Source organism: Biomphalaria glabrata, unplaced genomic scaffold (assembly GCF_947242115.1).
Source record: "Biomphalaria glabrata unplaced genomic scaffold, xgBioGlab47.1 scaffold_25, whole genome shotgun sequence".
In the NCBI taxonomy this organism is placed as follows: domain Eukaryota; kingdom Metazoa; phylum Mollusca; class Gastropoda; family Planorbidae; genus Biomphalaria; species Biomphalaria glabrata.
The window spans coordinates 40,837-58,956 of NW_026602917.1; the positions used below are offsets into that span (position 1 = coordinate 40,837).

General features: G+C 33.4%; 1 long non-coding RNA gene across 1 annotated transcript; it reads left to right on the plus strand.

Moving 5' to 3' along the window:
- The first annotated feature begins 9,863 nt into the window (after positions 1–9,863).
- Positions 9,864–12,291, plus strand: LOC129924100 (uncharacterized). Its single transcript, XR_008776006.1, has 3 exons — positions 9,864–10,911; positions 11,263–11,331; positions 11,698–12,291. It is a non-coding gene; the product is annotated as an uncharacterized LOC129924100 (long non-coding RNA).
- The last annotated feature ends 5,829 nt before the right edge of the window (positions 12,292–18,120 follow it).

Here is an 18,120-nt window from a genome sequence, read left to right on the forward strand (position 1 = left end):
GAACATCCGAAACATGTGAAACATTTTACAAACACTAAATAGCAGGGCCGGACTTATGCATTTTGGGGCCCTATTCGAAACGGATTTCGCGGAGCCAAGTGTGGGTAGGGAAGCGGTTAATAAGTCAAATTTAAGAGTTTGTATTAGAAAATAAATTCGTCTATGCATTTTATTCATTCTTTACTACGTACAGAATTACTTTACGAGCCTTGCGTGTAGCAAAGTCATACAGTATATCATAATAATTCTGTTTCCCACAAAGATCCCGTTCAATAGCAAGAATTACCAAATGTTTCAATCTATCTTTGAGAATTGTTGACCTCAAGTAATTCTTCAATAGTTTGAGGCGCGAGAAGCTATTTTTACCTGATTACACAATTATGACTAATGCATAATGCCGTTGTTATTAATAGCGCGTAGGATTGACGTTTTCCATATTGAATGACACCCCAAAATGACTTTTTTTTTTCAATGTATTTCCGTATATTTTAAGGACTTTTTCGTATATTTTGCAATTTCGGGAGATTTCCAGGAGCTCATGGTAAATCGACAGGAGTGAGCGGGATATCTGTTTTAAGTTATAAAATGGTTTAATTTAATAATTTATACACCTTGAATTAGCGCGGGTTCCATTAAAGTGCGGATCCTTCGGTCATATAGGTTGCAGTGGCCTAAGACCGGCCCTGCAAAATAGCGGCGTATGCTATGCAGCCGGTCGACTAGTTTATTATATTTGTCGAATGTCATACCCAAACAAAAGGCCTTCTTAAATGTTGCTAGATATTTTCTCCAAACATATAATGACATTTCATGTATTACAAATGTTTTTATTTATTTAAACTTCGTTTCATCTTTTAAAAAGAAAGAGCAATTTGGGTGCTGGTCCTTAAAGTGTGTGTAAAGATGCGGATGTGTAGACAAATGGCTTTGTGTGGATGAATGCAACAACACACTGGATAAAGAGTATGATTCTGATAGCGGTTAGTACATATACATGTGAAAGAGATGGTACATAGGTTGACCATTCTAGATTGCTTGAATGTGAAAGACGACTATATCAACACTCCCCAATGGATATTCACATATACAAGTATCTCATTAAAACCGATAACAAAATAGTAAATACACCCATACACATAGTACTCGGGCGCCTAGGCTAATACTGCAATTTATGTAATAATATTTGAAGGACTACTTCATAGAACAACTAATTCCTATATAAATCATAATATTCATAGCAACGGATGATAAACCTGAAAAAAAATAAAAATTCCAAGTGTGTTTGATGATTCCAGCAATACATATTTATTGCTATTTTAATTGGTTTAAATTTGAATTTTATCAATAAAAAAGATAGTTTATTGATAACTTAACATGTAGTTTTAAATTACTTTTCACTCTTCCACTTACTACATTTAGAAATTTGTTGATTTTTTAAAATGTTTTTGAATTTATAAAAATTTGCAAGTTAAGCAGGGGGTCTACCGAAAACCAGAAAACATGGCAAGGGGTCTACGAGACAAAAAAAAAGTTTGGGAACAACTGCTTTACATCTTCTACTTTAATCACATAAACTCACTCACTAATGATGAATTGAATGGGAGATGGATGTAAATGATAATCATTTGTGTGACCAAAGCTACACAAATCATTTAGAGAACAGAAAAATTGCATTCTACGTGGATTCTTAGGACGCCCCTGCTGAGTCCACCCAACTCTAATGGGTGCCTAACATTAGTTGGGGAAGGTAAAGGCGGTATACCGTTGTATTGGTCATATAAAACCCTCGTTGAAACAGTCGGCCATTGAAATAGATGAGCTTTAACATCATCTACACCTCTCTATCAATAGCAAGGTCTGAAATGGGTAGGCTACCTATTAGTTGTTTTGCAATTTAAGATTGAATGACACGTTTCATTAACTAAGTTCCAAAACTATAAAGTTTTATTTTCATTGTCCTCCTTTTTAAGGCTTTGTCCTTCTTTCTGTGCTCCTAGGGATTGCATGTATATAGTGACCCTAATCAAGCCGGCAGTAGCCAGACATATTTTAAAAAAAAATATCATACTCAATTATCTTATAATAAAGGACCAAAGTATTAAGTCTTATGTAACAATCTCTTGTTTACTTCTACTATAATGAACTGGGTTGCTATAAAAATACTTCTTATTTTATATTATGAATTACAGACGTTTCTCAAAAATATAATTACGTCCTAATCAAATACTTGTGTTAATCTAGTTACGCATGTTAATTAGGAGCATCCGCTAAACTCTTTCCACCGTCACCATATTGTAGTAACTTCAGTGGCGGACTGAAAGGGTTAATGTGTGTGCGGCCTACTGATACATGAGACTTTAGCCAATCACACAGGTCTAGGGCTGTTGAATAAGGGGACAGTACTGCTAGTGCACGGAAGTGTGACCTGTGCTGAGGTCATGTGACAGATAGCCTTTACGGGGAGAGACTCGGTGTGTAAAGAAAGGACAGTTGAGTCCAGGACAGCAAGAGAAAAACTGCGCAGTACCTTGAGAGTCCTCGAAGATGTAGCTGTGCGAGCTAGAGAGACTTGTAGGGATTAGTTAGGCAGTTCTGTTGTGAAGAAAAGCATTTCAATTAGTGTAGCCAATTGTGTTTATTGGCTGTTGTTGATGTAATTTGTCATTAAACCGCCACTTTGTTTATTGAAGCTTTTGTAGTCAAGTTGTTTTAGATGTGTTGTGTTGTTGGCAGTGTTTGCAAAAGGCCTGATAGAGAAGATCGTAACAATATAAACACACACACACATACACAATCCATATTAAGGCCACCAAGTCAAAACAAAATAAGCGAAAAGTTTCGCTAAATACTCAGAACGTGCGAAGTGTTCCTTTAAGGAAAAAGTTTGGGAAACACTGCACTAGAGACACAATAGCGCTGACTTTTATCTAGGTTTTCTTTCAGTGGACAGTGACTTGAAATTCCCATCGCTTAAAAATTAATATATGAATACTTTTTAAAAAAAAAAACTACAAACTTTTTGACCAGACAGACAGAGTTGATATAAGCTTTGTAAAAACAATAGACCTCATTCACCAATCGTAAACAAACAACATTTAGCACGTGTCGCTCTATCTCTTCTATATAATTTACGATCTCATGTTTAATTCATGATGGTTGGCACGTGACAGTTTTTTCCGTTGTTTTATCAATAAGATCACGTGACTAAATGTTGTTTGTTTACGATTGGTGAATGAGGTCCATTGGGGAAGGGGAGGGGGAGTATTTGAAAATCCCCACAGACCCCCCCCCATTGGGAGGGCACCCAAATTAGTGTGTTTTTTTTATATAAAAAAAAATAAATATTACGCAAAATGCGGAGGCCTCAAAAGAGGCCAAGCCCTGGGCCCCCCAACGATGAAAAATTCCTAGCTACGCCCCTGGTGGCCGCCTGTTCGAGCGATATGCACTTCAATGCTCGTCGTCAATGACGTCATCCCCCGACGTCACGCATGAGGTTTGGCCTGGAATGAATGATCTTCATTTCGAAAGAAGTGTCCGAAACTTTAAAAAAAAACCCACATCACTTACACAATAGACCTGTTTTTTTACAAAGCGTATACCAAATCTTGTCTGTCTGGTAAAAAGTTTGAACACATTTCTCCCATTCCCATTCTTGGATCAAGTTGAAACTTTAGCACAATTATTCTTTGGCGAAGAAAATACATGAATCAATAACAAATTTGTACTGGGGAGGGGGGCGTGGTGGCATATTGGTTAAGCGCTCGGCTTTGTGAAGACTGGGATTTTGAATTTCGGTCCACCCAAATCTAATGGTGACCTGACTAAATTTGGGAAAGTAAAGGCGGTTGGTCGTTGTGCTGGCCACATGACACCCTGCTCGTTAAAAGTTGGCCATAGAAACAGATGACCTTAACATCATCTGCCCCATAGATCGCAAGGTCTGAAAGGGAAAATTTCCTTTTACAATATTGAAATTTATAGTTGCGAATGTGGAGTTCTTCCCCATACCCTAGAAAAGCTTTTTAAAAGTATTTTCATATTTTGCCTTTTTTATGTTCCTATTCTTGTCCAGATAGTGTAAAGCTTTTGATAGTGTCGACAGAGAATCTATCTGGACTGTAATGAGACATTATGGGATCCCCAATAAAATAATAACCATAATCAAGAACCCTTATGATGGTTTCACCTGCCAAGTAACCCACTGTGGCAAGCTGTCAGAGTAATTTCCAGTCACAACAGGAGTCAAACAGTGATGTCTTCTTTCACCACTCCTGTTCCTTCTAGTACTGGATTGGGTCACAAAAGAAGCCTACTCTAACGCAGGGAAAGGAATCCAATGGACTCTCACACAAAAGCTGGAAGATCTGGAATTCGCTGATGACATAGCCCTATTATCACACAGACTACAGGATATGCAAGAAAAGGTCACAGCTTTAAGCGAAGTAGGAAAAAAGAGTAGGCCTCAAAATAAACCACCAAAAAAACTAAAGTACTTAAAGTAAACAATAAACAAAGTGGAGACATAGTTTTGGATTCTCAGACAATAGACCAAGTAGAAAATTTTATATACCTTGGGAGTGTAGTCAGTATATCAGGTGGAACAGATGAAGACATTAAACGCCGTATAAATCTAGCATGTCAGACATTTACACAGCTAAAACCAACCTGGAAATCTCCTTACATCTCAAACAAGACTAAATTAAGAATCTTTAACTCTAATGTCAAGGCTGTTCTACTGTATGGTTCTGAAACATGGAGAACAACTGAAGCCACAACAAAAAAAATACAGACCTTCATCAACAGATGCCTGAGAAATATCCTAAAAATACACTGGTATGACAAAGTAGAAAACACCAAACTGTGGGAGATGAGTGGACAGAAAAATATAGAAGTGCAGATCTTAGAGAGGAAGTGGAGATGGATTGGTCACACCCTTAGAAAAGATACCAGCAACAGAGTTAGGCAGGCCTTAGAGTGGAACCCCCAGGGAACAAGACGCAGAGGAAGACCAAAAAGAACATGGCGACACAGTGTACTTGAAGAAGCAGAGAAGACCGGGAAGAGCTGGGACACCATCAAAAAGCTAGCAAGAGACCGTGGAGAGTGGCGTGTTTTTGTCGAGGCCCTATGTTCCATGAGGAACTCAAAGGAGTGATGATGATGATGATTCTTGTCCAGATAGTGTATCCAGTACTTCTGAAAGACCTTTTTGTTCCAGGTAATTTGCATTGCTGACGAGGAGCAAGATCACTCAAAAAAATCTATGTGCGTATTCTGAAAACCAATATGTTCATTACAAACTTAAATTCCTGTATCTAAGTTTATCTATTTATCTATCACAATGATTTTTTCAATGAAAAATCCTTTTTAAACGAATCATCTGAACATGTTAAAATGTGGGTAAGTTAATAGCGTACACAAATTCTACGTTCAAACTATGTCAGCATAGTCTAGGGCCTGGCCTAGACTATTGATCAATATTTGTTTTATTAGTATTCCTTCTTATTTAGATCGATCTCAAATTACATAATTCGAGATCATTTAAAATTTAGAGCATTTAAAGCGAAGACCAGAAAGTGAGAACTTAAAATTATAAATATGAATTACAAAAAAGATTACTTCCGCAAGAAGTTTATCTTATTGACGTCTGAAACACAAACATGACAGCTATAGAGTCAATATTTAACCATTTGACAACTAGAGTGGCCGGGATACGCCGCTACTGGTAGTCAACTAGCCGGAGGAAATTCCAGCTACCCGTCGCCTCAGCGTGGCCCTCCGGTGGAAACGTCTAGTGATGGAAACTAGACAGTCTAAGTACGTGTAGCGAACCAGGCCCGGCCGGGCTTCCCTGGGTGAGCTTTTGTTTGTTTTTTTCTCTCACTCGGGGTTGGGATGGAAAAAAACGCCCGGAACCCAGTCCAAAAGTCCGTCACGCCGTTCCACAAGGGGGCCGTCATCAGTGTCCCGTTAGCTGGAGTGGCGGTCCTTGCACGGAACAGTGGCGGTTACAGTATAGGAATATGAGACAAGCTCCCCAAGTTAGCACTGTTCTCGGCCACTTGTAACGAGTGGGGCCCAGGAACGGGGACGGTGCGCTGTGTACACGTCACGGTCCGGTCTGGCCCAGTCAATTGATATGGCCGTCTACCGTTGGGAGCCCTCAGACCAGTGGCGTAGCTAAAGTGGGGGTAGGAGAGGGGAGCATTTCAAAATCCCCCCGGGTCCCTACTTGAGGGGGTCCCCCAAATTAGTGTTTTTTTACATTGAAAGTTTAATATTAAGCAACTGCAGGGGCCCCCAAAGAGGCCAAGCCCCCGGGCCCCCAATCGATGAAAAATTCCTAGCTACGCCCCTGCCTCAGACAGGACAGAGGTGAAGAGCCCTACGTCCAGGCCTGGTAGTTAGATAAAAGCCTTTCTAACCACCAATGGGATAATGGCGCCTACGGCGCCGACGCCCTTCTGGACTTCACTGTAGGTAGACAACTAGAGCGTGACCGCTATGTCGAAGGCGCCGATTAGAGTCGCCGATTTTGGGTTGTTTCGTTTACGCACGCACTGCTAGTTTTTAAATAACTATTTAGACGTCTATACCTTTACTAACTCTGACCTAGAAGAGCGATAGTGAATGGCCTGGTTTACACCTGTGTGTTACGCTATCACTGACCATTTTTTTTTGTTGTGTGTTAGTCTGGTGGCTGCGTTTGGATTGAGTCTTGAAATTTACGTTGTTACTTTGCACTGAAAAAGTGTGAATGTTGGAGAGTGGAAGCGCGGGTAAGGGGGTGTAGGCAGAATAAGAGAGTGGTTAAATGCGTTATTGTTATTATTTTTGTGTATTTGTGATGTTTCAAAGGAGTGTCTTTGTAGCGCATTAATATATATATATATATATATATATATATATATATATAAATAATTTTATAGACCCGGCGCCACACGTCTAGATCGAGAAGCACAACTGACTCTATGTATTTGAGGCTGACGTCACATTCTAATGGTCGATCAATTATTGATGATCTCTGGATACAGTGTCTTGACTGTTTCTCTCCCCCCCCCCGACCTTTTTTTTTTACCTGCCCAAGACATTTTTATTTCAAAATACCATATCTGCATTCTATACCTCCCCCTTTGCCCTTTCGTTTTATTAATATCTCTTCACATCAAGCACATGCGCTAGGTATTGGTTTATAACACATAATTCAGAAGTTAATAGAATGGGGCAAATTCAGAAGTTAATAGAATGGGGCATCTGAAAAAGAAACAACAACAGAATACATTCCACTGTGTTCCACCCTGACATGGGGCATTTATACTATTAGCATCTAGCTATAATATATGTGTCATAAAATCAAGCTTTTAAAATGGGTACAATTAGTGCATATATCGATGTAAATCTATTTACTTAAAAAAATGTAGCACATTTACGGTAAACCACAAATAACTGATACAAATTGTAACATATGATTAATTTATATCTGTACTTTGCATTACATTATTTAAAAAAATAACAATTAAAAAATATATAATTTAAATATTTTGTCTTCTTTGGGTTATATCCCTTTGATGTTTATTTTTAACATTAAAATGGCGTTCGATATCTTACGAAGCTGAGATTGCTTATATAAAAACTGCTATTATCGAACACCCCCTTTTTAAACCTCAATTTTCATGTTTAGGTAACAAAGGACACTTTCAAATAAATAGTTGTAAATATTTCTCAGCCTAATTAGAAGCGTATTATATAGTTTTTTTGAGCTGAAGCATCATTAGCATTAAAAAATACCCTTAACCCGAGACTCACTCCACTCTTCCCAAGAGTTAAAAAAATGTGAAATTTTTATACCAATATTACCAATGCACTTTGAATATAAGTAAAAAAATGATCATCGGGTGAAAATAAAACTAATTATAACTTAACTATAAAGAAATGGACGATGCACAATAAGAATGGACTAGTTTCTTTATAATCATCGAAATAAAGGTGAATTTTAAAAAATACAATGGGGTGTTCGATAAGTACCTTAAAACGAAGGTGTTCGATAGATGTAAGTTACTCTAGTCTGACTCTGACTAGCACACTAGACCATGGAACTATACTAATGGAACACCAGCTTCGAGATTTTATGATCAGAGTGCCGTCGCGCATCTTTTTTCGCGCACCATACCAATTTGAAAAATCGATGAGGATGCCAAAGAAGAAATTTACTCCGAGAGCCACTTGGATTGACCTTCATTGAGAGTAAAACTTCCCCACACTATATTTTATTAGATCTGTAAAAACTTTATCCATTTTCTGACTATCTGATAAAATAGATACAATTTCCCTGAATAATGGATCGTCACAAAAGATTTTTTTTTAAGGCCACTTCATTAAAATAGGTGTTTCCAGTACTTCCTCATTTGGGTATTTTACACAAAATCTGGATTTTTTTTATGTACATGTCATTTTTATCATCTGTCCCGCGCAACCAAACCATCCACTTTTCCCGGTCACCAATGTTCTTAACAAGATATCAAGAGAGAGAGGCTGGTCCATTATTTGCGTAGTCCAGCCAGCTTTTTTTTTTTGACAACCTTTTTTCGTTCTCTTTCATGAAGGATATGTTTTGAAAATTAGTCTTACAAAATACAATTCCAAACCAACTCATGCAGTTATCGTCTTTTCACAGTATTGAGGAGTCATACTTTTTGCTAGCCAGAGTGTTAATTGGCAAAAGTGAAAAATTCATTTTCTTTAATTTTTTAAAGTAAATATTCATAACTATATCTTTTATATAATAATATATTTTTAAAATAATAATCTTTTATAATTATATAGACATACTTTAATAGATCTAATAAATGATTAACTCGGACCTACCAATATGGGTATATAAATACTTAAATCTGGGTATTTAAAATTTCGAATGCGAATTTTAAAAAAACCGGACTTATATTGATCTAGATCTCTTGTATAATATCTAGAATAATATAGATCTACAACACCTAGGCCTAGACTAAAGTTAAAGACAAAGGTCTAGATTTATTTAACGTTTTAAAAAAAAATCAATAGATCTAATATAGACAGTCATGAGATCCACTCTATTTTATCTAGATCTAGACCATACATGAGATCAATAATTGTCAATATTAATATGAATATTTATAGATCTAGTCATAGTCAAATCTAGTGACTCTAGTCCAGAATCTAGATTGAAGATTCTAGATCTAGATCTATCGATCATCTATGATCTAGTCTGTCTATAGCTATACTTACTATTATAGGCCTACACTTTTACAGTATATGAGTATACTCATACGAGTCATACTGGCTATACTATAGTATAGACACTATAGACAGTTAGTTACTTAGTATAGTTAATACTTTTTAATAGTAGATCTATAATCTATCAATTCTATCTAAATTATTCTAAATCTAGACTTCACTTTCACATCACATTTATACTTAAAGTGACAATACTACTTATAGATCTACCAGTTGATAAACATCATCATCATAGATAATAATCTACATCTATAATCATAGTGCCCTTTATTTAGTCAATATAGTCAAGTCAAGGTAGTGGAACGTAAACTCGAGGGTTTAATACAATATGGTATGAGTCTATGAGTTAGTATAAGATCTAATTATTTTGTTACTTTGTATGTGACAGTATGTCAATGTCTCAATTAAAATAATTAATATCACCAGCCATATCATTTTAAATATTTAAAAAGTAGACATAGATTTTTATTATATTATAAATAGATAGATTAGATCTACATATAATTTTACAAACTTTAGAAATGATTGATTTTATTTTTTATTGATAAGCCTTCTAGACTAGATCTAGCATCTATAGCTAGACTCTAACATGTAGATTGTAGATGTTTGAATGGGATCGATATTCACCTTCCTAAATTGTCTCTAAAGTCTATAGCTGATTTGAGAGGCCCAACGAGGCAAGACGAGTCTATTAGTACTCTGTCTCTTGATCTATCTAGTAGGCCTACTAAGCTAGTGCATTAGCCATAGTGTAGTCAAATCTTGACAACTAGTCTTCTAGATCTGAGCTTCTAGAATAATTAGATCTAGATCCAGTTTAGATTTAGAGTATAAAAGTTTTTACTACCTAAAATACTAAATCTACTGATCTAAATTCTAGATATATAGATCCAGTTCAGATTAGGATATAAAAATATTCCACTAGCTAAAATTCTAAATCTACTGATCTATACTTAATATGTTAGATATTATATGACATCTATCTACAAAAATTATTATTAAGATATACTTATAGATTCTAGACTAGTTATATATGTACATAAAATATATAAATAAAAGATAAAATTTATGCAGGCCTAGGTCCCATAAATTTATAATTGATCCAGATCTATCAGTAAAAGTTACCTTCGATTGGCAGTTTTACCCAATCTAATCTATACAAGACAATTTATAATCCATGCCTTGCCTACACCCCATATATATTAGTTTCCATTCCATGCCATACCCATGAGTTCATGAAATAATAAATGATGTGGTGTCAAGTTGGATCTATCCCCTGAAATTCAGTACTTTAATATAAAACTCACATATCTAGTTAATTATTTGCTGACACTCTGATAAACTTGGACTTGTGTGATACATATATGTTTCTTATCAGATTTAATTAATGAAGTTTTGGTGCATTTTAACCAGTAATAAGGCTACAAAAGTAGCATCAGGTGTATTCTAACCATTGGTATTTTTCCTGGCAACATTTCTATTCTAGTCTGTGATAAATTATAAATAAAAAAAAATGTTTGTAATGTTTCAGTTATTAACAAGTAGAACCATGGCAACCAGTTCTGATGATGTACCAGAATGGCTCAAGGATCATACTTATACTATTTCTACTCTCTGGGCATCCATTCAATATTTAATGTAAGTACTACTATACAATTTTTATTTTAGTTATCTAATAGATGTTTTATGAATTGTGTGATTTTCATGGTCAAGCAACATCCAAATATCTGGGATGGAATTTAACATTTTTCTCTAAGTTTTTTAATTTTTTATTTATAACACTCTTAAGCACATTCATCTTTCATGAATGCCTAATATACCTTGGCTGTTGTGCAGGCCATTCCTTTACAATAAACTGTTAGATGAAATTAGGCAAAATTGTCTGATAATTTGTATGTTTGATACAACGTTTTCAATTTAATATTATTATTTTTTTATTGTAATGTTTTCAAAAGAAATTAACCAATATGCCTAATTGTATAATTACAGTTATGTTTGGAAATGCAAGAAAAAGGCATGCATTCCTGAAAAGTCAATGATTGGTTGCACCTCTTAAAGGTAAGGTAGTGCAATTTTTCCCATGTACTTTTCTCATAAGCTGAAGTACTTGTATTTTTGAAAAACTAGTTTTCCATGAAAATGTAAATCATAATATATATATGTTATAGTTGCTTTTAGATTAGTTCAATGTGCATCAAATTAACTGAACATCTGCCTTCACCTATAGTAATAATTCATAACTATTAAAGTCAGGGCCATGTCTACACATTAACGCAGTAGCTCCTTTTAGGTACAGACTATTTTTAGAATGGCAAAATTATATAACTATAATTAATAACATATATACTTTTAGCATGGTCAACACATATGTCACACATATTTTTTAATTTTTTAAAAAATCCTTTTATTTATTTTTATAACTAGATAACTTTCTGTTATGAGAAAAGATGAGATTCTTGGACCCCTGCATAGCACCACCAGAAAGGAAAATCCCATCATGTTGCAAAATAAAAGTCTTGGACCAATTTTAATTTAAGATATATATATATTATACTGTAAGCTGTATACATATTTATGTATATCCTGTCATTCAGCCAACAGGTTTGGATTTAGTATTTCTTTAAATCTGTTTCATATTGTACTTGAAAACTATTAATCTGAGCCCCATTAAAACAAGAGGGAGTGCAGTGGATGAGTGGTAAGGGAAATTTTACTTTTTTAAAATTAAAATAAGAATCTAACAAAAGTAAACATATAAAATATGGTGCATTCTCCTTAAAACTAAAACCTGGTGCAAAGGTTTAAAATGTTGGCAAAAAAAAAAGCAACATCAATTAAATATTCTTAATTCCCTTTGCAAAACTTACTGAGAAGAACATGCATGTTGTTCCCTCATAAGTTTCTTGACAGAGGAAATCTTGTTTATATTAGATTTGAAGTAAGCAAATTAAGAAAAAAATTATAATCATTATTTCAAATGGTTGTATCTAAACCTTATGAATTATTTTTCAGTTATTATAAGTATATTGAAATGATTGGATAATCATGAAATTGTTAAATAATTGCTGCTATCATTCCATTGACTAAAGAACCATAATTTTTTTTTAAATTAATTTCAAAATTAATTAATTAATTAATTTTCAAGCAGAGTTCACATAGATCTTGAGTGAAATTTTTCTTTTTTTGACTAATGCTTCAATTTTATTGTATCATTAGTTTTTTATTTTTATTACCCAGAATATTTAAAAAATGAGTACACTATTTTCATGTAATAATGTAACTTGGTATTCACACATCAAAATACGCTATAATCTTTAGGCCATATAGATTTGTATAAATATAAATTAACTTGCTTAAATACATTGACAATGTATATTGTTTGGATAAGAATAAAGTTTTTCTGTAGACAATTATTGTTCAAGATTTGTTGATGCTCCTGCTTAATAAATTATATACACAGGTCATTAGTTTTAACACACTACTGACACAAGAAAAACTGGTCGCCCCCACTTCCATTACATAGATGTAATAAAACGTGACCTCAAATCAGTGAACATCAATACTAACAATTGGGAAGACATAGCTTTAGACCGCAACAGATGGAGAGACAGTGACCAAGAAAGCTATGGACAGTGAAAGTACATAGGTCTCAGCTCAGGAAGAAAAACGTACAATCCGAAAAACGGCCAGCTCCTCTACCACCGAAGCAAAAACCACCTTAACCTGCACTATCTGTGGATGGGAGTGTCTCTCCGAAATAGGGCTCCACAGCCACATGAGGAAGTGTGCTCTGAGATGAAACCTTAGTCTTTCTATTTCTATGACTGAAGGAGGCCAATGATGATGATACAGGTCATTAGTTTTAACACGTCTGATAATAAATGACAGTACAAGTTATTGAATGAAAATTTGTCATTATTTCAGGTGCTTTAGGCCTACATCAATGTGAGGTACCAGTACTTTGATTATGTCATATAACAATTTAAAGCAACATTTTGAAATGAATAGTGTGTAGAATTGACAGTAAATACATTTAAGTGATGGGCTGTGATCTGCATGAATTGAATTTGTTTTTGATCTTTACTTCAAGTAAATGTTAATGAACAATTAATTTTTAATGAATAAATAATTTAAAAATAAATACAAAGAAACCATAAACATCTACTTTATTTTAATAATTTTTTTTTCATCAGAACAGAATTTCCAACTTTGCATTCTTAAAATAAAATATAATTTAGAGTAGAGTCAGAACACAAAATCATAGTTTTGAAATTAAGCTAAGCTGTGATCTCTTATAAACATTTGTATATAGACTACACACAATTTAATTATTATTTTTCATCAAATTGCAGGAACTAGTACATGTACTTATGCATATTTGACAATAAAAAACCTTAGTCAATGAAATAGTAATACTAGTAAATGAGATAAAAGTAAACTAAATATCATCAATGCTATTGAAGCCACACTTGTTTCTTTTTATATATATAATCTTGTTTGGTGGACTGCAATTAAAGTTGCTATTAATTTTACTGATTGTCTTAGCTGAAATGCCAGTGTCGTCTCTTTGAATCCTAAGCTTATTTTCTTGGTTACTGGAAGTCCAGATGTTTGGAGTTTCATTTTAAACACCTATATATTCCGAAATGGCCTTCCGATAGGTAAAACCTATTTGCCTAACATGTCATATGCACATAAAGAGGTACCACAGAAATGCTTTAAAGACAAGCTTAGGCGCCAACTTGCTTTAACTGACATAGAATAAGAGAGCACCTGGTTGCATACAGCTTCAGAGCGAGACAGCTGGAGGTCACTTACAAAGGTGTGGTATACACCAATGAAAATTAATTGCCGAAGGTAGACGGCAAAAAGAAAAAAAACAACTGATTCTACCACAGGTTGACAATGGTTATGCCTGTGCTCAGTGTGGCATAATATGTAGGTCACAGCTGGGGCTGGAAACATAGCATTCCTCATAAGTCTTCGGAATCAAAGACAAGCCTATCATTTTTGTAGAATAGTTTGTAGCTTCTGTAAATGCATGAAATGCCGTCACAAATGACACAAGTCCTCTGTGAGTTTGATAAATTATAAATATCTTACTTCTTTGCCTTATATTAAATGGTCCTTCTGTCTGTTCCACTATTATAGGTTTATCTAAATATCATTGATATATCGTAACATGTCATCAAAATAAAAACTAGAATCTCTGCAACTGGTTTACAAGTCAGAAGTCATCAATAACACTTGCCATTTAAAAAAAAAACAACAATTTTGATTACTGATTAGTCAAATTAGTGACTGATTATTCGATTCATTTTAGGCCTATAATTTTTTTTTATGTGAATATATAATGATCCTTTACACTTTGTGACTTTACTAGTAGATCTATACTTTGGAGTAGACTTGTTTGTTGAGCTAAAGTCGGAAGTACACATTGAATTTTACTGTGATCTATCATCTAGTAATCATCTCTAGTCAAATGTAGTGATCTACTAGTACTAGATCTAACTCCTATCTGTCATATCGTGATCAGTAGGTGGCTGAAGTTTTATAAATCTATTCCATGACAAAACCCTGGCTAGATTTAGATCTAGTGGTCTAGACATCTAGATCTAACTAGAATTAAACTAGAAAACTGAATTAGAGAAGTAGCGTTCTGGATCTAGAACTAGAATCTATATATTACTAATATTAGATCTAGTTGCGTCAAACGCTTAATTTTTGGTTGTTGTTTTTAATAAATGCACTTAAAATACATTGTATTTTGGCAATAAAAATACCCAGTTGGTAGTCAAGTAATTCTAATAATTAATTAATGAATGACTCTATCAGTATTTGTTTTAGATCTATCAGATTCATATGACTTATTATTTATACTTATTTTATATCACTCGTCCAAGAAAATCTAGCTCTAGATCTATTTCATTTTAGATTAGGCTATAGTTGTTTTGTTGTTGTTTTTTTTTGTCATTTTATTTAGGCTACAATATTATCAAGATTAACTTTTTCTTTGTTTCCCACGAGACGTGTATGCCTATAGCCTAGTCCTTTCGATAATAAAAAAATACGTAGCTTGGAGTGTCAAAACTGTATTAGGCCTCCTATTTTTATTTCGTGCAATTTAGTATATCGTAACAAATACGCATTTGGCGGAACGGTAGACATGTCTTCATCCAGATTTAGTGTAAATAAACCAAACACAGAAACACTGAAAGATTGTATTTTCGGAATTTAGATTCTATTTTTTGGAAAATAAGTGGCATTTTATAGGGTGATCGAAAAAAAACACTTTAGTGACGATCTCTTATTCAGGGAAATTGTATCTATTTTATCAGATAGTCAGAAAATGGATAAAGTTTTTACAGATCTAATAAAATATAGTGTGGGGAAGTTTTACTCTCAATGAAGGTCAATCCAAGTGGCTCTCGGAGTAAATTTCTTCTTTGGCATCCTCATCGATTTTTCAAAAAGGTATGGTGCGCGAAAAAGATGCGCGACGGCACTTCGACTCTCTTTGTCTTTGTAAAAAACTCGAAGCTGGTGTTCCATTAGTATAGTTCCATGACTAGACTACTAGACTCCTATAGAACTATAGAGTATAGATGTCTATAATAAGTACATCTCTATTACTATATAATAAATAAATAATAGACTATAGATATAGACTAGATTTAGATGAAGATTCAAGATCTAGACTGTCACTATACTAGCTCTAGAGACGAGTAAACTAGACAAACTAGAATCTAGATCATCATAGTAGATCTAGATTTCTAGTAGAGACAGTAGAGTCTAGAGTCTATATCTAGATCTAGAAAAAATCTAGAACTAGTTACTAGAGTTAACTAGACTAATATAGAGTTTCTAGTAGCGATTTGGGTAGCAATTTGTATAAATTTGTTGAATTTGTCTCATTAACATTTGACAAATTTGAGACCAATTTTTTTTAGTAGTGAAAATGAATAAAAAAATTGATGCTAGATGAGTAGATCCAGTATTGAATATATGTTAGAATAGATCTAGTGAAATGGGAGATTGGAAGGCAACTAGATCTAGATCTAATCTAAAATAATCTAAATTATATGACGTGATATTTTAATGTTTTTGAGCTCTTCAGTTATGGAATGTTTTTGACATTTTTGCTATGTTTTATTAGATCTAATTATTTTTTTCCTGTGAATTTAGTCATAAAATTGATTTTTTTTAAATATCTGATACAGAGTTATATATATATATATCCCTTCTCTTAGCCTGTCTTAGGGATAGATAGTTTCTGACAACTGTTTAGTGGTGAAAAGGTTAATATAAAATAGATCTATAATTAGTATAATATAATAATGTATAGATCTCTAGAGATAGATTAGATTAAATAGATTATAGATCTAGATCTATAGAAATCTATACTAAACTGACTAAATGGTATAATACTATTTATAATGTGTATAACATAGATCTACTGACTAGATGACTATATTGTCTAGATCTATAACTAGTTAGTAGTGTAACTATAATTTAATACTATAATAATTTAATAAAGTATGGACTCTATAAGTAGTATAAGTACTATATAACTTATATTATTGTAATTATATAATATAAAAATATAGTATAAATAATATTAATGGACCTCATTCACCAATCGTAAATAAACACATTTAGCCACGGCATAATATTGATAAAACAATAAAAAATATGTATCAGGTGACAGCCACTATAGATGGCATGTACTTTGTATAGAAGATATAGATAATCACGTGGTTAAATGTTGTTTGTTTACGATTGGTGAATGAGGTCCATTAACTATATTATAATTTTATTTAGTATGAAAAAAATATAGTATAAAATAGTAGTATTTTAATTAAGTATAGTCTAGTGACTAGTCTATAGTGACGGTATTGTCAGACAAATAGTATAGACAGATACTCAGATAGTGTGAGATAGATACTATTTTAGTATTATAATTAAGTATAGTCTAGTAACTAGTCTATAGTGACTATACTCAGATAATAGTATAGACAGATAGTGTGAGATAGTCATAGTATTATTAGTATAATGATTATGATAATAATGACTATTGTGATTTTCTAGATCTATAGTAATATATTTTATATAATAATAAATTACAATAGATCTGTTATAATCTAGATCTAGAGTAGTTTATGCTATTCGGACACCTATAGGCCAAAATTTCAAAGTTTGACTTTGACAGCTCATTATTTGACAATGGTTTGACTTAGAAAAGAAATAAGTATCAAAATCTTCTTTAGTTTAAGTTTAAGGAGAATAAGGATGACTACTTATATTTGTACCCCTAACCTATATTTGTTATTATATTTAAGGGCAAAGAGGCCATGTGTTTTCATTTAATGCAGACAAATTTGACTCACATTGTTTTATTCCGGAGACCATAATTTATTTCAGACAGTCTCTATATTTAGGCATTAATATTAACTAAAATTTTGTTTTTTGTTTATTAATTTAATACATTTCTAATACAGATGATCTTTTGTAGAATAGTACAGGTTAGGATAGCCATTCTTGCCTAAAAAGCTGAATCCTCTATATTCTCTCTCTATAAATCTATCTAGTAGGTCTAGATCTAGGCATTTAACTACATTCAATGTACCAAGCTCACTACAAACATTTGCCCATTTATTTTCTATAAAAAAATAACAACAAACAAACAAATATAATATAAGATCATTAACATTGATGTCCAAAACTGGCTGTCTGAAATAAATTTGGGTAAGAAAATTGTAATTTAATTCAAACACCCTATTATTTTTGTTGTATAAAATAAAACAACTTGGCTTATGAATCAAATAAAATAGCTCCAAAAACAGAATA